The 22,391-nt window shown below is 32.6% G+C and overlaps 2 long non-coding RNA genes across 8 annotated transcripts; both read right to left on the minus strand.

The window, feature by feature from the left end:
* Positions 1-2,502: 2,502 nt before the first annotated feature.
* LOC148788871 (uncharacterized) lies at positions 2,503-8,037 on the minus strand. Of its 3 annotated transcripts, XR_016064449.1 has the most exons (8): positions 7,941-8,037; positions 7,586-7,706; positions 7,411-7,481; positions 7,239-7,333; positions 6,617-6,748; positions 5,836-5,991; positions 5,411-5,518; positions 2,503-2,736 (listed from the first exon to the last, which is right to left on the minus strand). It is a non-coding gene; the product is annotated as an uncharacterized LOC148788871 (long non-coding RNA). The 3 variants fall into 3 exon arrangements; XR_016064451.1 differs by lacking the exon at positions 2,503-2,736 and having other exon boundaries at positions 2,743-5,518; positions 7,411-7,477; XR_016064450.1 differs by lacking the exon at positions 2,503-2,736 and having other exon boundaries at positions 2,743-5,518; positions 7,928-8,016.
* Positions 8,038-16,426: 8,389 nt separating this feature from the next.
* Positions 16,427-22,020, minus strand: LOC148788872 (uncharacterized). Of its 5 annotated transcripts, XR_016064419.1 has the most exons (9): positions 21,871-22,020; positions 21,516-21,636; positions 21,341-21,411; positions 21,169-21,263; positions 20,547-20,678; positions 20,346-20,455; positions 19,765-19,920; positions 19,343-19,450; positions 16,427-16,664 (listed from the first exon to the last, which is right to left on the minus strand). It is a non-coding gene; the product is annotated as an uncharacterized LOC148788872 (long non-coding RNA). The 5 variants fall into 5 exon arrangements; XR_016064416.1 differs by lacking the exon at positions 20,346-20,455 and having other exon boundaries at positions 21,858-22,007; XR_016064417.1 differs by lacking the exon at positions 20,346-20,455 and having other exon boundaries at positions 21,341-21,407; positions 21,871-22,006.
* Between the last annotated feature and the right edge of the window lie 371 nt (positions 22,021-22,391).

Below are 22,391 nucleotides of genomic sequence, written 5' to 3' on the forward strand. Positions count from 1 at the left end.
TTTTTTTATAATATAATGGACGTATCATTTTTAGAATTCTAATAAGTGTAACTTGTGATTAAATATAAAATAGTGAGAATCTCTTGAGTGTTTATTCCTATAATAAAAAAACATCCACACCCTTATTGGGGTACATTTTCATAATGTGCTCTTATTGAATTATATCGTTTTTCGTTAAAGGTAAATTGCATTAAAAAAATTATAATGTACAGTCGTATGGCTGATGTTGTGTGCCATGGAATTTGCTATAATCTACACAAGGCTAACGTACTAATTTTATTCGGCAATTCTGCACTAAGTATACGTAATCTATTTTTGTCTAAAATAATGTTAGCCAATGCCGACGGGTCTCGATCCAATTGCTGAAATTTCCTCCTATTGCTCTCCTGCCAAATGGGATATACTAGAGATGCTAAAAGGTTGCGATAGGCGGTGTTAACTACATGCTTTCCTCTCCACTTTCGCGCAGCAATCATCACATCAATCATCCATCCTCTATTTGTCCATGCAAATCGAACCTTCCTGCGTAAGATTCGAACACACTGCTTTGAATAAGGGCAAGAAAATAGCAAGTATTAATGAGTCTCCAGCGTATCCAACGAGCAAAGAACACAATTTCTATTAAAATATTGTAACCACGGACGATTCATGGTCGAGAATCGTTCACGTAGAGCTAGCCATAAGACAAACAAATTCCGGGGGATTTTGAATGGGCCCATAAGGAGTGAATACCAACCTACCTTTGGGCCTGAAGAACGAAAAATGTCATACACCCTCCTGTTGGTGTAGGGGCCTCCCCTCAGAGTGATCGAGTCGTGTGTGCCACGTAGTGGAGGCAAACTTTGAATGATGTCCAACATAATAATGTCCGCCTGTGTGTGTTTGGGTGTGAGCAGCAATGGCCAATGCCATACTGCATTGTGAATAACCTCTCTAAGGAGCATATCCGCCCGTGTGTGGGTGTGATATGGGTTGTGTGGAAATATAGTCATTAAAATCCCATAAGATGCCAAGGATCCTGACATATATATATATATATATATATATATTAATTCTCCATTACCGATCTTATAATGGATATGAGGTTGTAGTATATGTAAAAGTCTAGGCAATTTGCGCCAACCCCATGCCCCGGAATTGACCTCAACTGTGCATATAGATTTGCCTTGAAGTCTCATGGTGTAAATCCATGTTACCCATATAGAACCGCGGAATCTACTTACTATTCTACAGATATGTCTGCTCATAAGAGTCCGATTGAGGGCTGCTACATTCATGATTCCCTGTCCTCCTTCTTCCACCGGATGACACATTTGATTCTAGAAAACCTTCGGATATCCAAAGGTTGATGCACCATTCCAGAGGAACTGGCTGAACCATTTCTCTATTTCATTATTAACTCTTTTTGGCAAAATAAATGTCATAGCACAATAAATTATAGTGACATGAATACTGATTTAATGAGTTGAATTCTAACTGCAAATGACAGCCGAATCGAAGCCCAACCCTGCAATCTCTTATCAATAATTTACTAAATAGAATTTCTTATTAAAACAATATACAATAAGGAGTTTTGACTAATTAGTTTTATATTACTATTGCGTTTTTTAATATTGTTATTTATATTTTCATATTAATTGACTTGAATACAAAATAGTAAAATATAATAATTCATGAATACGAAGTACAATTTTAATTTTGAAAAATATTTTTTATTTGGTAGTACCAATTAAATTTAGAAAGTGAATTACAAATAATAGAAGTAAATAGTTTCCTTATCAATAAAGCAATTATTATCAATTTGTTTTGAAAATATAATTGTATAATATAAATGTTTCAATAACAGAAACATAAATAATATCATGAACTTAATATATTTTATGACTAACTATAATAATATATTTACTTGTAAAAATGTATTTGTACAGTATCCATAAAAGAATAAATTTCCTTACTCATATATCACGTCGTTAAGTCCCCACAAGATCATTGATATCCGATTTCAATAATTTTTAACTTTGAACATTTAAAACCAAAGTCTTAAGCATATATTTTACAATCACCATCATAGGCATAATCGTGAGCTATAGTTATGTATAGCCTAGAGACTTCATCCTATTCCAAAGTTGCTAATAAAATGCCTAATTTATTGATGTGTACGAACACATAAAAGCTAGCTTTGCTGATTGACTTTACCTTAAAAGTGTTCTTGATATACCTCTTTGGATGATAGTTTGTTGATGATGATTGTATACTATAAACGATTTCTCTCTTTCTTTTTCTTTTATTTGCTATTGGTTGGCAGTGTTTCTTTCGTATGGTGAAGAGTTCAAAGATATTCCAATTGTAAGCAGAGTAGTGGTAGAAGTACAGAACAAAAATATTTTCGAAAACAATGAATTTGAGTTTCAGTGATGTACCAATTTGCTATATTGTTGAGTTGAGCTGATTTTGATGTGCTTTGGGAGCTAATCAAGTAATAATTATACAACTAGAAATTGATTTTGAATCAAAACTTTTATTTCTCTGGCTAAGAATAAGCCGGACCTTGTTGGGCAGAGCAACAATTTTCCATATACTACAAAGAAGGCAAAAGTACTACCGAACACACTTAATTCTTATTTACAATAGAATATTTACATAGATGGTTGCTGGTGCAAGAGGGCTCCTACTCCGAGGTACTTGAACCCGAGTTGACAAGAAAGCTGGTGCAAGATCATCTTCACCAACATTAAGCTGTTAGAATGAAAAAAAAAAAAAAAAACAAGAAAACATGTACAGAATTAACAATTAAAGTGAAAAACACGCAACATAATGACATGCAATAACAACTTACATCTTCTTTATCAACTTTTCCCATATTTAGGAATCAAGTAAAGTTGAAACCATTGCAATTTTCTTTGTATAATTCAAACCCAAAAGTGTCTGATTTCTATGAAACTCTCACGTTCTCAACATTCTAAGTTGGAAGCAATAGAATTACGAATTTTAAGGCCGCTTTAAATATGACGGGCGCAAGACAGTTTGGAGTTGAGGCCTTAATGAGAAGTAACCCTCCACCGTTTTTTTTTGGTTTATTCTCGATTTCTTCATTATGTTAGGTTTTGTTCCCATGTCGCTTTATTAAAAGTTTTTGTTTATGATACATTTAAAACTCTTGTATAAATTTTACAGAAACACCATATTTGTTCATATCCTCATCGTCTTAACTTTGGAGGTGTATCTAAGCATGGTTGGAAATTCCATAGCACACAATCACAAATTAGTTGATTTGTGAACTTCAAAAATAAAATGTCGTATACTAAATTGCGTTACAGTTCTAGATGCCAATCTCATTATTCGTTTTTAAATTACTGGTAAAAATATCTTAAAAGAATTTTCAACACATTTTGTCAAGTTTCAGCACAATAATCATTTATCAAAAGAAAAGTTAATGATGTAGTTTTCTGAAAATATGAATAAATATGGCGTTGAATGCAATTTGACTAGAAATAGTAAACTGAATGCTTCTTAAAAATGTTCCAAAAAACTTCAAAAACAGTTTCAATCACTTTTATGAAAATAAAATTCAATAACAAATTTCACAAAGTCCAAAACATATGACTTTTCGTGCATTCATTCAAAAACAATTAAATGAATTCATCTATTGCTAATCAAAATATTTTGTTAATTTGTCTTCAATATTTGGAAGTGTACTTCAAGCTAATCGCGAAAACATGAGTTTATTACAAAACACTTGACAAGAAAAACAAATATTTGAGTAAAAGATAAAAGTTGATTTTTAGAACATGAATTTGACAAGGAAAACAAATCTTTAACTGAAAGAGGAAAACTAATTTCCAGTATTATTATTTAGAAATAAGAATTAAAAAGTTCTTCAAACACTGTATATGTTACCAAAACTCTTTGTTCCTCAAAAACTATTTATCAACTCATGAAATTATATAATACTCAGAAAAGATTTACCAAGTCCTTTTGAATAGCAAATTTTAAATTGGCATCTAGACAACCGTTTCGCATTTTAGCATAGCATTTAATTTTCAAAGTTCACAAATAAAATAATTCAAAATTGTATGAAATAGATTTTTCAACACATGTTTCTATGATACACCTGCAAAAATAAGAGGATAATAACATGAACCAACATGGAGTTTGTAAATCCATACAAGAATGCCAAATGTATCAAAAACAAAAAATTTTAAGGCAAGCGCATGAAGAGAAAACCCAACACAACAAACGAACCAAGAACAAATTTACAAAAACAGAGGAGGGTTTATTCTCCAATTTAGGTCTCAACTCTACCCTTGCATCCTTCACATTTTGAGCAGCCCCAAAACCCACAATTCTTTTCTTTCCAAACCAGAATGGTGATTACGCGGCTTTTCAAAGAAATCGGAGCAGTAAAATTGGGTTTGAATTATACAAAGTGTAAAACTCAATGGTTCAACCTTCTTGATTTCAAAATATGGAAGAAAAATTGACAACGAAGAATTAATAGGGGCATTGGTTACTTTTGCGTTAGAAACTAGAAGAGAGGAATATGAAGATAGGTAGGCTACCATTAGGTTCTAAAATATCATCAAAAAACACACATTAGCAGCCAACATATGTTTTAATTGAGCATTTAAATCCTACTTAAACTTTTGATTCCCACACAATCCTTATCGATATGAGGTTATCTACTTTGCACGAAATTAGCAAACCAAATTCAAACTCTAGCCCTCGCTCTTGTAAAGGACAAGTATGAATCACATATACCAAGTGACATGCTTCACTTGTAGAATCAAATAAACGCATGTTACAAGTATTACTGAAAAATGATATATCAACAACAAAACTTGCAAATGAAAGAATTCCTCCTAAATTACCAGTAACAACACTTCTATAAGAGACTATAAATCGTATGACATCTATCCTTTGCATTAATACATAATAATGAAGTAAGGCACAAAAGAAAACAACACAAATGTCACTGCGGCATGCTCTAATTTGAAGCATAAAAACAGATACTGCATAACCAAGAATATACCTTTCTAGATGGCACTTGAGAGAAAATATTCTGCTGGTCCATTAATTGGTTTAGGAAGTTTCATCACAGTCCCAAGAGAATATTAAGATACTAAAAGTCGAGTTAAATTAAGAGTAAGAGATGGATGGTGGCACTGAGCTTTCAGCGGATCACATATAAAGAAGTTCCATCACAGTCCCAAGAGAATATTAAGATACTTAAACTCAAGTTCAAATAAGAGTAAGAGAGAGTGGAAGGATGGCGGTCAGCTAGCAGTGGATCACATATATGCATTAAGAGATGAAGTGGGCAAATTGATCAGCAAACATAATGTTACTTTCTGCTCCTCAAGTAGACGAAGAGTCACTAATCAAAATGAAGATATACATGGTTTTCCATTACCTTCAAGCAGTAGTTTTACTCTGGATTGTGTAATTGAGAACATCAGCATCTTGCTCATATAGCTCCATATGTTAACAAGTGGAGCCAAAAAGTTTCGGCACCAAAGTCCTACGAGAACCAAGAATCATTGACAGAATTTTCAGAAAACTTCAAAAGATATCACTAGACAAACCTCTCACGTAGATACAAAATCTTTTCTAAAGAAAACTTTTGTGAAAAGCTTGTAAGTGTACATATAATCCTTTTACATCAATGAAAATAATCTTTTCCGAAAAGAAAAAAAAAAAAGAAAATCATTTCCGTTGCATTTTTGCATGCGGTTTAGATTATATAACTTCCAGCAAAGAACTTTCTAAAACAGAAAATGCATACATTCATATTATTGCTACAGTCACATTCATATTAAAAGAACAGAAAATGCATACATTCATGGCCACTTGTCTCTGTAGCTGTAAGCATCAATCACAGCAAGGCCAGCAAAAATCGTGCCTTCTTCAAACGCTCAAACCTTTTTGAACAACTTGGAAGAAGCCCTGAAAACAGCTATGACACTCAAGTTTGTCTCATTGGAGTGAGAAGCCCTGCAAAGCGGAGTGGAACATGAGCTCTAACCAAAGCTCCATCCTTTGATGTATTCCTATCGAATGATTGTCAAACATTGAAGTTTCTGGGATTATATTTTGTTTAACAATAGAAAAAATTGGATATTGAGTCAAACACGGACATAAGTACACCTCAGAATGCTACAACCTTTATCATCGCATTGTCAAAATTATGGTGAAGTTGACACTGACTCAAGCATGGGCAGAAGACAACCTACGACCGCTATACCCTTTATATTGCATTATTACAATTGCACAAATTCGGACCAACATATGATGCGAAATTCTAGGTTCTTTTCTCTTTCTTCAACCCAAATTCACAATTTTCTAAAGCAAAAAGTTGCTTCCTTATTATGAATCAGTCTAGCATGTCCTTGTTCCTATTACCTCCGAGAGAAAATACCTGATAAATTTGCATAGGAGTTCCCCTTTATCAAAGGGAATCAGAGCTTCCACCCACACCATCATATCCCGTTGAAGGAAAAAGTCAAGGATCACATAAGAACATTCAATCTACTGGTAGATATGTCCCATATAAAAGAGGACGGAGAAAAGAAGATCAGAAACCAATTTGTAATTATGCAAGATAGCCATGGAGAAGTACCTTTAGTTCTTCCTGGACTGCATTACAGAGAAATCATCTAACCCTTCACCAGTTAAAGCTGAGATGCATATGGCATCCACTTTTTTTCTTAGCTTCAGACTTGATCTTTTCCGGATCCTTTGCATTAGCGACCTGTAGAGATATGCATTAACCAGTCAAGAAGTGATGCTCTTACACTCCATTGCAACCAGTCAAACCTCTCGTATTTTGAAGGGAAGTTTGTTATAAATCTAAACCATCAATAAGTTGAGAATTAAGAACAAAACCAAGCATATTCAGTCAGTGACAACCGCACTAGGTTAGCACACTGTGTTAATGTCAGTCTAATGTCGTGTAAGAAATCAATTACTACCAAGGGTATGTATCAATAAGTCACGTTCATATATTAGAGAGAAACATATATAAGGCAACCCACACTCAATAAAGTGGATGAGAGTTAATCTGAATGCCTTATCCTCAACCACGGTGGTATCATTGTGTAGTGCAATCTTGAGTTTTCACACTATCTTATTGGGTCGGCGATATTGTTGACGAGTTATCAGATAGGAAAATCAGAAACTATAAACAGAACATAAGAATGATTGTGCATATTTAAGAACAAATGACAAATAAATCCTACTACCTTGTTCCACATAATTAATTTAGGGGATTGATGATGTATCAAGTTCTGCAAGAACTTTTTCCACAGCGTAAATCTGTTGCTCTGCCAGTGGATGGCTGATCCAAATTGAACAATGTAATTAGGAGCTGTATAGTTGAGATTTGCAGTCTACTCTTCAAAGGGTCAATCATACCTAATATCCACCACATGTACTAGAAGTGATGACTCATATATCTCTTGCAGAGTTGCCCTACAAGCAGCTACCTAGAAGAAAAATGATTGGTTGAAAGAAACATCAATTAAATAAAACAGCCAAGATTTAATTCACTGAACATAACAAAACACAATCAGAAATAACGGGGAATGACCATGACATAGGAGAAATGTTCATATGAGTCTTGTTGGTAACTTCTGGATGAAGCCAACAGTGTCAGTTAAAAGAAACTCCTTCCCATTCTTCATCCAAACAAAAGAGAGTACAAGAATTCCCTACATTTAGGGCACGCAAGGAAGATATATAGTCAAAAAAAGTACAGGGAAAAAAAAAAAAAAAGAGTAAAACAGTGTAATTCAAGAATTCGGTGATCTTCAAGAAAGTTTTCCGTCGGGCAGACAAATTTATTGAACCAAGATACATTTAATTTCACAATGCAAGAACCCTAAATCAAGAAACTTAAATAAAACTCACTTGTTTTGAGTTGATGACTTACAAGAAGTACCTACCTGAAGAAGAAGAAAACCGAGGCTGGGGGCTGGAGGAGGATGAAGGGTGTGTTGTGAGTTTCAAAACGGTAACAAAATTTGCCCGTTAAATATCTAAATACACCCTATTGTACTTTCACGGGCCGGGCCGAGAAACTCTCCATTAAACTCCACGTTGACAACTTACAAATTTAGGGACTAATGTGAGAAAAAAAAATTTAAACTCATCATTTTATCCCAAATTATAATTTGATCAGAATGATCAATTTGAGACAAAGTTAAAGTTTAGAGATGCTAACGTCAAGAAATGAACTTGAAAAACTAAAATGATTCTAAATGAAACATAAGGAATTAACTATAATATTTAACTCTAACAATATATATATATATATAGTACTTCTAATTCCTCTAAACTACTTAGAAGATGAATGATGTATCTAACTAAATAGGCAAATAATATTTTGACACGCTTAATTTGATTGGAAAGATCTTATATATTTATAACAAAAAAATGAATTACTAGAGGGCACGTTAAAATTTAAAATGAATAGCATATGAATAACATATAAATACTAACCCAAATTTCAAAAAATAAAAATATAATATAGAATAAATATCCTCAATTTTATTAAATTAAAAGTATTGTTGAAAATTTTAAATTAAGTGGCTTCCAACTAATTAATTTTATTTTAAAATTAATAGTAGATAATTATTTTTTTATTATAATTTTTTTTTATAATATAATGGACGTATCATTTTTAGAATTTTAATAAGTGTAACTTGTGATTAAATATAAAATAGTGAGAATCTCTTGAGTGTTTATTCCTATAATAAAAAAACATCCACACCCTTATTGGGGTACATTTTCATAATGTGCTCTTATTGAATTATATCGTTTTTCGGTAAAGGTAAATTGCATTAAAAAATTATAATGTACAGTCGTATGGCTGATGTTGTGTGCCATGGAATTTGCCATAATCTACACAAGGCTACCGTACTAATTTTATTCGGCAATTTTGCACTAAGTATACGTAATCTATTTTTGTCTAAAATAATGTTAGCCAATGCCGACGGGTCTCGATTCAATTGCTGAAATTTCCTCCTATTGCTCTCCTGCCAAATAGGATATACTAGAGATGCTAAAAGGTTGCGATAGGCGGTGTTAACTACATGCTTTCCTCGCCACTTTCGCGCAGCAATCATCACATCAATCATCCATCCTCTGTTTGACCATGCAAATCGAACCTTCCTGCGTAAGATTCGAACACACTGCTTTGAATAAGGGCAAGAAAATAGCAAGTATTAGTGAGTCTCCAGCGTATCCAACGAGCAAAGAACACAATTTCTATTAAAATGTTGTAACCACGGACGATCCATGGTCGAGAGTCGTTCATGTAGAGCTAGCCATAAGATAAACGAATTCCGGGGGATTTTGAATGGGCCCATAAGGAGCGAATACCAACCTACCTTTGGACCTGAAGAACGAAAAATGTCATACACCCTCCTGTTGGTGTAGGGGCCTCCCCTCAAAGTATTCGAGTCGTGTGTGCCACGTAGCGGAGGCAAACTTTGAATGATGTTCAACATAATAATGTCTGCCTGTGTGTGTTTGGGTGTGAGCAGCAATGGCTAATGCCATACTCCATTGTGAATAACCTCTCTAAGGAGCATATTCGCCTGTGTGTGGGTGTGATAGGGGTCGTGTGGAAATATAGTCATTAAAATCCCATAAGATGCCAATGATCCTGCCATATATATATATATATATATATATTAATTCTCAATTACCGATCTTATAATGGATATGAGGTTGTAGTATATGTCGAAGTCTAAGCAATTTGCGCCAACTCCATGCCCCGAAATTGGCTTCAACTGTGCATATAGATTTGCCTTGAAGTCTCATGGTGTAAATCCATGTTACCCATATAGAACCGCGGTATCTACTTACTATTTTCCAGATATGTCTACTCATAAGAGTCCGATTGAGGGCTGCTACATTCATGATTCCCTGTCCTCCTTCTTCCACCGGACGACACACTTGATTCCAGGAAACTTTCGGATATCCAAAGGTTGATGCACCTTTCCACAGGAACTGGCTGAACCGTTTCTCTATTTCCTTATTAAATCCTTTTGGCAAAACAAATGTCATAGCACAATAAATTATAGTGACATGAATACTGATTTAATGAGTTGAATTCTAGCTGCAAATGACAGCCGAATCGAAGCCCAACCCTGCAATCTCTTATCGATAATTTACTAAATGGAATTTCTTATTAAAACAATATACAATAAGGAGTTTTGACTAATTATTTTTATATTACTATTGAGTTTTTGAATATTTTTATTTATATTTTCATATTAATTGACTTGAATATAAAATAGTAAAATATAATCATTCATGAATACGAAGTACAATTTTAATTTTGAAAAATATTTTTTATTTGATAGTACCAATTAATTTAGAAAGTGAATTACAAATAATAGAAGTAAATAGTTTCCTGATAAATAAAGCAATTATATCAATTTGTTTTGAAAATATAATTGTATAATATAAATGTTTCAATGACAGAAACATAAATAATATCATGAACTTAATATATTTTATGACTAACTATAATAATATATTTACTTGTAAAAATGTATTTGTACAGTCTCCATAAAAGATAAATTTTCTTACGCATATATCACGTCGGTAAGTCCCCACAAGATCATTGATATCCGATTTCAATAATTCTTAACTTTGAACATTTAAAATCGAGGTCTAGACATATATTTTACAATCACCATCATAGGCATAATTGTGAGCTATAGTTATGTATAGCCTAGAGACTTCATCATATTCCAAAGTTGCTAATAGAATGCGGAATTTATTGATGTACATACAAGCTAGCTTTGCTGATGGACTCTACCTTAAAAGTTTTCTTGATATACCTCTTTGGATGATAGTTTGTTTTTAGTTTGTTGATGATGATTGTATACCAACAATTTCTCTCTTTTTTTTTTTTTTTTTTATTTGCTATTGGTTGGCAGTGTTTCTTTCGCATGGTGAAGAGTTCAAAGATGTTCCAATTGTAAGCAGAGTAGTGGTAGAAGTACAGAACAAAAATATTTTCGAAAACAATGAATTTGAGTTTCAGTGATGTACCAATTTGCTATATTGTTGAGTTGAGCTGATTTTGATGTACTTTGGGAGCTAATCAAGTAATAATTATACAACTAGAAATTGGTTTTGAATCAAAACTTTTATTTCTCTGGCTAAGAATAAGCCGGACCTTGTTGGGCAAAGCAACAATTTTCCACATACTACAAAGAAGGCAAAAGTACTACCGAACACACTTAATTCTTATTTACAATAGACTTTTTACATAGATGGTTGCTGGTGCAAGAGGGCTCCTACTCCGAGGTACTTGAACCCGAGTTGACATGAGAGCTGGTGCAAGATCATCTTCACCAACATTAAGCTGTTAGAATGAAAAAAAAAACTAACAAGAAAACGTATACAGAATTAACAATTAAAGTGAAAAACACGCAATATAATGACATCCTATAACAACTTACATCTTCTTTATCAACTTTTTCCATATTTAGAAATCAAGTAAAGTTGAAACCATTGCAATTTCCTTTGTATAATTCAAACCCAAAAGTGTCTGATTTCTGTTAAACCCTCACGTTCTCAACATTCTAAGTTGGAAGCAATAGAATTACGAATTTTAAGGCTGCTTTAAATATGACGGGCGCAAGACAGTTTGGAGTTGAGGCCTTAATGAGAAGTAACCCTCCACCGTTTTTTTTTGGTTTATTCTCAATTTCTTCATTATGTTAGGTTTTGTTCCCATGTCGCTTTATTAAAACTTTTTATTTATGATACATTTAAAACTCTTGTATAAATTTTACAGAAACACCGTATTTGTTCATATTCTCATCATCTTAACTTTGGAGGTGTATCTAAGCATGGTTGGAAATTCCATAGCACACAATCACAAATTAGTTGATTTGTGAACTTCAAAAATAAAATGTCATATACTAAATTGCGTTACAGTTCTAGATGCCAATCTCATTATTCGTTTTTAAATTACTGGTAAAAATATCTTAAAAGAATTTTCAACACATTTTGTCAAGTTTCAGCACAATAATCATTTATCAAAAGAAAAGTTAATAATGTAGTTTTTTGAAAATATGAATAAATATGGCGTTGAATGCAATTTGACTAGAAATAGTAAACTGAATGCTTCTTAAAAATGTTCCAAAAAACTTCAAAAATAGTTTCAATCACTTTTATGAAAATAAAATTCAATAACAAATTTCACAAAGTCCAAAACATATGACTTTTCGTGCATTCATTCAAAAACAATTAAATGAATTCATCTACTGCTAATCAAAATATTTTGTTAATTTGTCTTCAATATTTGCAAGTTTACTTCAAGCTAATCGCGAAAACATGAGTTTATTACAAAACACTTGACAAGAAAAACAAATATTTGAGTAAAAGATAAAATTTAAATTGAATTTAATCAAACATCAAACAATATCTAACTAAATAGGCAAATAATATTTTGACACGCTTAATTTGATTGGAAAGATCTTATATATTTATAACAAAAAAATGAATTACTAGAGGGCACGTTAAAATTTAAAATGAATAGCATATGAATAACATATAAATACTAACCCAAACTTCAAAAAATAAAAATATAATATGGAATAAATATCCTCAATTTTATTAAATTAAAAGTATTGTTGAAAATTTTAAAATTAATATTTGATAATTATTTTTTATTATAATTTTTTTTATAATATAATGGACGTATCATTTTTAGAATTCTAATAAGTGTAACTTGTGATTAAATATAAAATTGTGAGAACCTCTTGAGTGTTTATTCCTATAATAAAAAAACATCCACACCCTTATTGGGGTACATTTTCATAATGTGCTCTTATTGAATTATATCGTTTTTCGGTAAAGGTAAATTGCATTTAAAAAATTATAATGTACAGTCGTATGACTGATGTTCTGTGCCATGGAATTTGCCATAATCTACACAAGGCTACGGTACTAATTTTATTCGGCAATTCTGCACTAAGTATACGTAATCTAATTTTGTCTAAAATAATGATAGCCAATGCCGACGGATCTCGATCCAATTGCTGAAATTTCCTTCTATTGCTCTCCTGCCAAATGGGATATACTAGAGATGCTAAAAGGTTGCGATAGGCGGTGTTAACTACATGCTTTCCTCGCCACTTTCGCGCAGCAATCATCACATCAATCATCCATCCTCTGTTTGTCCATGCAAATCGAACCTTCCTGCGTAAGATTGGAACACACTGCTTTGAATAAGCGCAAGAAAATAGCAAGTATTAGTGAGTCTCCAGCGTATCCAACGAGCAAAGAACACAATTTCTATTAAAATGTTGTAACCACAGATAAGATAAATAACCCAAAATTAAAAATATAATAAAAAATCAATAAAAAAAAGAGCATAATATGAAGTGACTATTTTTCCCTTGGAAGATACATTACAAGAAATTAGCTCCATCATAATGTATCACGAGGAGTGTTCTGCGTACATTTTTTTTAATTTAAATTGAATTTAATCAAACATCAAACAATTACACAAAAAATATAATATATTTGTCAGGTAATTGATGTACAATTTAAGAAAAGTGATCTATTACATGTAAAATATAGCATATTTATCGTATCAACTGTGTATTTTGAACGAACCTGATTTAAATAAAACTTTTTATATTGTGGATATATACCAATTTTAGTTCTTAAATAGGAACAAATCTTCACTCTATGTATCTGATTTTCCATGTCTGTAGTGACACTAACTCCACGTTGACAACTTACAAATTTAGGGACTAAAGTGAGAAAAAAAAAATCTAAACTGAGCATTTTATCCCCAATTATAATTTGGTCAGAATGATCAATTTGAGACAAAATTAAAGTTTAGAGATGTTAACGTCAAGAAATGAACTTGATAAAACTAAAATGATTCTAAATGAAATAAAAGTAATTAACTATAATATTTAACTCTAACAATATATATATATATATAGTACTTATAATTCCGCTAAACTACTTAGAAGATGAATGATGTATCTAACTGAATAGGCAAATAATATTTTGACACGCTTAATTTGATTGGAAAGATCTTATATATTTATAACAAAAAAATGAATTACTAGCGGGCACGTTAAAATTTAAAATGAATGGCATATGAATAACATATAAATACTAACCCAAACTTCAAAAAATAAAAATATAATATGGAATAAATATCCTCAATTTTATTAACTTAAAAGTATTGTTGAAAATTTTAAATTAAGTGGCTTCCAACTAATTAATTTTATTTTAAAATTAATATTAGATAAATTTTTTTTATTATAATTTTTTTTATAATATAATGGACGTATCATTTTTAGAATTCTAATAAGTGTAACTTGTGATTAAATATAAAATAGTGAGAATCTCTTGAGTGTTTATTCCTATAATAAAAAAACATCCACACCCTTATTGGGGTACATTTTCATAATGTGCTCTTATTGAATTATATCGTTTTTCGTTAAAGGTAAATTGCATTAAAAAAATTATAATGTACAGTCGTATGGCTGATGTTGTGTGCCATGGAATTTGCTATAATCTACACAAGGCTAACGTACTAATTTTATTCGGCAATTCTGCACTAAGTATACGTAATCTATTTTTGTCTAAAATAATGTTAGCCAATGCCGACGGGTCTCGATCCAATTGCTGAAATTTCCTCCTATTGCTCTCCTGCCAAATGGGATATACTAGAGATGCTAAAAGGTTGCGATAGGCGGTGTTAACTACATGCTTTCCTCGCCACTTTCGCGCAGCAATCATCACATCAATCATCCATCCTCTATTTGTCCATGCAAATCGAACCTTCCTGCGTAAGATTCGAACACACTGCTTTGAATAAGGGCAAGAAAATAGCAAGTATTAATGAGTCTCCAGCGTATCCAACGAGCAAAGAACACAATTTCTATTAAAATATTGTAACCACGGACGATTCATGGTCGAGAATCGTTCACGTAGAGCTAGCCATAAGACAAACAAATTCCGGGGGATTTTGAATGGGCCCATAAGGAGTGAATACCAACCTACCTTTGGGCCTGAAGAACGAAAAATGTCATACACCCTCCTGTTGGTGTAGGGGCCTCCCCTCAGAGTGATCGAGTCGTGTGTGCCACGTAGCGGAGGCAAACTTTGAATGATGTCCAACATAATAATATCCGCCTGTGTGTGTTTGGGTGTGAGCAGCAATGGCCAATGCCATACTCCATTGTGAATAACCTCTCTAAGGAGCATATCCGCCCGTGTGTGGGTGTGATATGGGTCGTGTGGAAATATAGTCATTAAAATCCCCATAAGATGTCAAGGATCCTGACATATATATATATATATATATATATTAATTCTCCATTACCGATTTTATAATGGATATGAGGTTGTAGTATATGTCAAAGTCTAGGCAATTTGCGCAAACCCCATGCCCCGGAATTGGCCTCAACTGTGCATATAGATTTGCCTTGAAGTCTCATGATGTAAATCCATGTTACCCATATAGAACCGCGGAATCTACTTACTATTCTCCAGATATGTCTACTCATAAGAGTCCGATTGAGGGCTGCTACATTCATGATTCCCTGTCCTCCTTCTTCCACCGGATGACACACTTGATTCCAGAAAACCTTCGGATATCCAAAGGTTGATGCACCATTCCACAGGAACTGGCTGAACCGTTTCTCTATTTCCTTATTAACTCCTTTTGGCAAAATAAATGTCATAGCACAATAAATTATAGTGACATGAATACTGATTTAATGAGTTGAATTCTAGCTGCAAATGACAGCCGAATCGAAGCCCAACCCTGCAATCTCTTATCAATAATTTACTAAATGGAATTTCTTATTAAAACAATATACAATAAGGAGTTTTGACTAATTAGTTTTATATTACTATTGCGTTTTTTAATATTGTTATTTATATTTTCATATTAATTGACTTGAATACAAAATAGTAAAATATAATAATTCATGAATACGAAGTACAATTTTAATTTTGAAAAATATTTTTTATTTGGTAGTACCAATTAAATTTAGAAAGTGAATTACAAATAATAGAAGTAAATAGTTTCTTGATAAATAAAGCAATTATATCAATTTGTTTTGAAAATATAATTGTATAATATAAATGTTTCAATGACAGAAACATAAATAATATCATGAACTTAATATATTTCTCTCTTTTTTTTTTTTTTTTTTATTTGCTATTGGTTGGCAGTGTTTCTTTCGTATGGTGAAGAGTTCAAAGATGTTCCAATTGTAAGCAGAGTAGTGGTAGAAGTACAGAACAAAAATATTTTCGAAAACAATGAATTTGAGTTTCAGTGATGTACCAATTTGCTATATTGTTGAGTTGAGCTGATTTTGATGTGCTTTGGGAGCTAATCAAGTAATAATTATACAACTAGAAATTGGTTTTGAATAAAAACTTTTATTTCTCTGGCTAAGAATAAGCCGGACCTTGTTGGGCAAAGCAACAATTTTCCACATACTACAAAGAAGGCAAAAGTACTACCGAACACACTTAATTCTTATTTACAATAGACTTTTTACATAGATGGTTGCTGGTGCAAGAGGGCTCCTACTCCGAGGTACTTGAACCCGAGTTGACATGAGAGCTGGTGCAAGATCATCTTCACCAACATTAAGCTGTTAGAATGAAAAAAAAAAAAAAACACAAACAAGAAAACATGTACAGAATTAACAATTAAAGTGAAAAACACGCAACATAATGACATGCAATAACAACTTACATCTTCTTTATCAACTTTTCCCATATTTAGGAATCAAGTAAAGTTGAAACCATTGCAATTTCCTTTGTATAATTCAAACCCAAAAGTGTCTGATTTCTATGAAACCCTCACGTTCTCAACATTCTAAGTTGGAAGCAATAGAATTACGAATTTTAAGGCCGCTTTAAATATGACGGGCGCAAGACAGTTTGGAGTTGAGGCCTTAATGAGAAGTAACCCTCCACCGTTTATTTTTGGTTTATTCTCGATTTCTTCATTATGTTAGGTTTTGTTCCCATGTCGCTTTATTAAAACTTTTTGTTTATGATACATTTAAAACTCTTGTATAAATTTTACAGAAACACCATATTCGTTCATATCCTCATCGTCTTAACTTTGGAGGTGTATCTAAGCATGGTTGGAAATTCCATAGCACACAATCACAAATTAGTTGATTTGTGAACTTCAAAAATAAAATGTCGTATACTAAATTGCGTTACAGTTCTAGATGCCAATCTCATTATTCGTTTTTAAATTATTGGTAAAAATATCTTAAAAGGATTTTCAACACATTTTGTCAAGTTTCAGCACAATAATCATTTATCAAAAGAAAAGTTAATGATGTAGTTTTTTGAAAATATGAATAAATATGGCGTTGAATGCAATTTGACTAGAAATAGTAAACTGAATGCTTCTTAAAAATGTTCCAAAAAACTTCAAAAACAGTTTCAATCACTTTTATGAAAATAAAATTCAATAACAAATTCCACAAAGTCCAAAACATATGACTTTTCGTGCATTCATTCAAAAACAATTAAATGAATTCATCTATTGCTAATCAAAATATTTTGTTAATTTGTCTTCAATATTTGCAAGTGTACTTCAAGCTAATCGCGAAAACATGAGTTTATTACAAAACACTTGACAAGAAAAACAAATATTTGAGTAAAAGATAAAAATTGATTTTTAGAACATGAATTTGACAAGGAAAACAAATCTTTAAGTGAAAGAGGAAAACTAATTTCGAGTATTATTATTTAGAAATAAGAATTAAAAAGTTCTTCAAACACTGTATATGTTACCAAAACTCTTTGTTCCTCAAAAATTATTTATCAACTCATGAAATTATATAATACTCAGAAAAGATTTACCAAGTCCTTTTGAAGAGCAAATTTTAAATTGGCATCTAGACAACCGTTTCGCATTTTAGCATAGCATTTAATTTTCAAAGTTCACAAATAAAATAATTCAAGATTGTATGAAATAGATTTTTCAACACATGTTTCTATGATACACCTGCAAAAATAAGAGGATAATAACATGAACCAACATGGAGTTTGTAAATCCATACAAGAATGCCAAATGTATCAAAAACAAAAAATTTTAAGGCAAGCGCATGAAGAGAAAACCCAACACAACAAACGAACCAAGAACAAATTTACAAAAACAGAGGAGGGTTTATTCTCCAATTTAGGTCTCAACTCTACCCTTGCATCCTTCACATTTTGAGCAGCCCCAAAACCCACAATTCTTTTCTTTCCAAACCAGAATGGTGATTACGCGGCTTTTCAAAGAAATCGGAGCAGTAAAATTGGGTTTGAATTATACAAAGTGTAAAACTCAATGGTTCAACCTTCTTGATTTCAAAATATGGAAGAAAAATTGACAACGAAGAATTAATAGGGGCATTGGTTACTTTTGCGTTAGAAACTAGAAGAGACGAATATGAAGATAGGTAGGCTACCATTAGGTTCTAAAATATCATCAAAAAACACACATTAGCAGCCAACATATGTTTTAATTGAGCATTTAAATCCTACTTAAACTTTTGATTCCCACACAATCCTTATCGATATGAGGTTATCTACTTTGCACGAAATTAGCAAACCAAATTCAAACTCTAGCCCTCGCTCTTGTAAAGGACAAGTATGAATCACATATACCAAGTGACATGCTTCACTTGTAGAATCAAATAAACGCATGTTACAAGTATTACTGAAAAATGATATATCAACAACAAAACTTGCAAATGAAAGAATTCCTCCTAAATTACCAGTAACAACACTTCTATAAGAGACTATAAATCGTATGACATCTATCCTTTGCATTAATACATAATAATGAAGTAAGGCACAAAAGAAAACAACACAAATGTCACTGCGGCATGCTCTAATTTGAAGCATAAAAACAGATACTGCATAACCAAGAATATACCTTTCTAGATGGCACTTGAGAGAAAATATTCTGCTGGTCCATTAATTGGTTTAGGAAGTTTCATCACAGTCCCAAGAGAATATTAAGATACTAAAAGTCGAGTTAAATTAAGAGTAAGAGATGGATGGTGGCACTGAGCTTTCAGCGGATCACATATAAAGAAGTTCCATCACAGTCCCAAGAGAATATTAAGATACTTAAACTCAAGTTCAAATAAGAGTAAGAGAGAGTGGAAGGATGGCGGTCAGCTAGCAGTCGATCACATATATGCATTAAGAGATGAAGTGGGCAAATTGATCAGCAAACATAATGTTACTTTCTGCTCCTCAAGTAGACGAAGAGTCACTAATCAAAATGAAGATATACATGGTTTTCCATTACCTTCAAGCAGTAGTTTTACTCTGGATTGTGTAATTGAGAACATCAGCATCTTGCTCATATAGCTCCATATGTTAACAAGTGGAGCCAAAAAGTTTCGGCACCAAAGTCCTACGAGAACCAAGAATCATTGACAGAATTTTCAGAAAACTTCAAAAGATATCACTAGACAAACCTCTCACGTAGATACAAAATCATTTCTAAAGAAAACTTTTGTGAAAAGCTTGTAAGTGTACATATAATCCTTTTACATCAATGAAAATAATCTTTTCCGAAAAGAAAAAAAAAAGAAAATCATTTCCGTTGCATTTTTGCATGCGTTTAGATTATATAACTTCCAGCAAAGAACTTTCTAAAACAGAAAATGCATACATTCATATTATTGCTACAGTCACATTCATATTAAAAGAACAGAAAATGCATACATTCATGGCCACTTGTCTCTGTAGCTGTAAGCATCAATCACAGCAAGGCCAGCAAAAATCGTGCCTTCTTCAAACGCTCAAACCTTTTTGAACAACTTGGAAGAAGCCCTGAAAACAGCTATGACACTCAAGTTTGTCTCATTGGAGTGAGAAGCCCTGCAAAGCGGAGTGGAACATGAGCTCTAACCAAAGCTCCATCCTTTGATGTATTCCTATCGAATGATTGTCAAACATTGAAGTTTCTGAGATTATATTTTGTTTAACAACAGAAAAAATTGGATATTGAGTCAAACACGGACATAAGTACACCTCAGAATGCTACAACCTTTATCATCGCATTGTCAAAATTATGGTGAATTTGACACTGACTCAAGCATGGGCAGAAGACAACCTACGACCGCTATAACCTTTATATTGCATTATTACAATTGCACAAAATCGGACCAACATATGATGCGAAATTCTAGGTTCTTTTTCTCTTTCTTCAACCCAAATTCACAATTTTCTAAAGCAAAAAGTTGCTTCCTTATTATGAATCAGTCTAGCATGTCCTTGTTCCTATTACCTCCGAGAGAAAATACCTGATAAATTTGCATAGGAGTTCCCCTTTATCAAAGGGAATCAGAGCTTCCACCCACACCATCATATCCCGTTGAAGGAAAAAGTCAAGGATCACATAAGAACATTCAATCTACTGGTAGATATGTCCCATATAAAAGAGGACGGAGAAAAGAAGATCAGAAACCAATTTGTAATTATGCAAGATAGCCATGGAGAAGTACCTTTAGTTCTTCCTGGACTGCATTACAGAGAAATCATCTAACCCTTCACCAGTTAAAGCTGAGATGCATATGGCATCCACTTTTTTTCTTAGCTTCAGACTTGATCTTTTCCAGATCCTTTGCATTAGCGACCTGTAGAGATATGCATTAACCAGTCAAGAAGTGATGCTCTTACACTCCATTGCAACCTGTCAAACCTCTCGTATTTTGAAGGGAAGTTTGTTATAAATCTAAACCATCAATAAGTTGAGAATTAAGAACAAAACCAAGCATATTCAGTCAGTGACAACCGCACTAGATTAGCACACTGTGTTAATGTCAGTCTAATGTCGTGTAAGAAATCAATTACTACCAAGGGTATGTATCAATAAGTCACGTTCATATATTAGAGAGAAACATATATAAGGCAACCTACACTCAATAAAGTGGATGAGAGTTAATCTGAATGCCTTATCCTCAACCACGGTGGTATCATTGTGTAGTGCAATCTTGAGTTTTCACACTATCTTATTGGGTCGGCGATATTGTTGACGAGTTATCAGATAGGAAAATCAGAAACTATAAACAGAACATAAGAATGATTGTGCATATTTAAGAACAAATGACAAATAAATCCTACTACCTTGTTCCACATAATTAATTTAGGGGATTGATGATGTATCAAGTTCTGCAAGAACTTTTTCCACAGCGTAAATCTGTTGCTCTGCCAGTGGATGGCTGATCCAAATTGAACAATGTAATTAGGAGCTGTATAGTTGAGATTTGCAGTCTACTCTTCAAATGGTCAATCATACCTAATATCCACCACATGTACTAGAAGTGATGACTCATATATCTCTTGCAGAGTTGCCCTACAAGCAGCTACCTAGAAGAAAAATGATTGGTTGAAAGAAACATCAATTAAATAAAACAGCCAAGATTTAATTCACTGAACATAACAAAACACAATCAGAAATAACGGGGAATGACCATGACATAGGAGAAATGTTCATATGAGTCTTGTTGGTAACTTCTGGATGAAGCCAACAGTGTCAGTTAAAAGAAACTCCTTCCCATTCTTCATCCAAACAAAAGAGAGTACAAGAATTCCCTACATTTAGGGCACGCAAGGAAGATATATAGTCAAAAAAAGTACAGGGAAAAAAAAAAAAAAAGAGTAAAACAGTGTAATTCAAGAATTCGGTGATCTTCAAGAAAGTTTTCCGTCGGGCAGACAAATTTATTGAACCAAGATACATTTAATTTCACAATGCAAGAACCCTAAATCAAGAAACTTAAATAAAACTCACTTGTTTTGAGTTGATGACTTACAAGAAGTACCTACCTGAAGAAGAAGAAAACCGAGGCTGGGGGCTGGAGGAGGATGAAGGGTGTGTTGTGAGTTTCAAAACGGTAACAAAATTTGCCCGTTAAATATCTAAATACACCCTATTGTACTTTCACGGGCCGGGCCGAGAAACTCTCCATTAAACTCCACGTTGACAACTTACAAATTTAGGGACTAATGTGAGAAAAAAAAATTTAAACTCATCATTTTATCCCAAATTATAATTTGATCAGAATGATCAATTTGAGACAAATAAGAAATGAACTTGACAAACTAAAATGATTCTAAATGAAACATAAGGAATTAACTATAATATTTAACTCTAACAATATATATATATATATATAGTACTTCTAATTCCTCTAAACTACTTAGAAGATGAATGATGTATCTAACTAAATAGGCAAATAATATTTTGACACGCTTAATTTGATTGGAAAGATCTTATATATTTATAACAAAAAAATGAATTAGTAGAGGGCACGTTAAAATTTAAAATGAATAGCATATGAATAACA

Source organism: Sesamum indicum, linkage group LG3 (genome assembly GCF_026168435.1).
Source record: "Sesamum indicum cultivar Baizhima isolate 11 linkage group LG3, ASM2616843v1, whole genome shotgun sequence".
Taxonomy (NCBI): Eukaryota; Viridiplantae; Streptophyta; class Magnoliopsida; order Lamiales; family Pedaliaceae; genus Sesamum; species Sesamum indicum.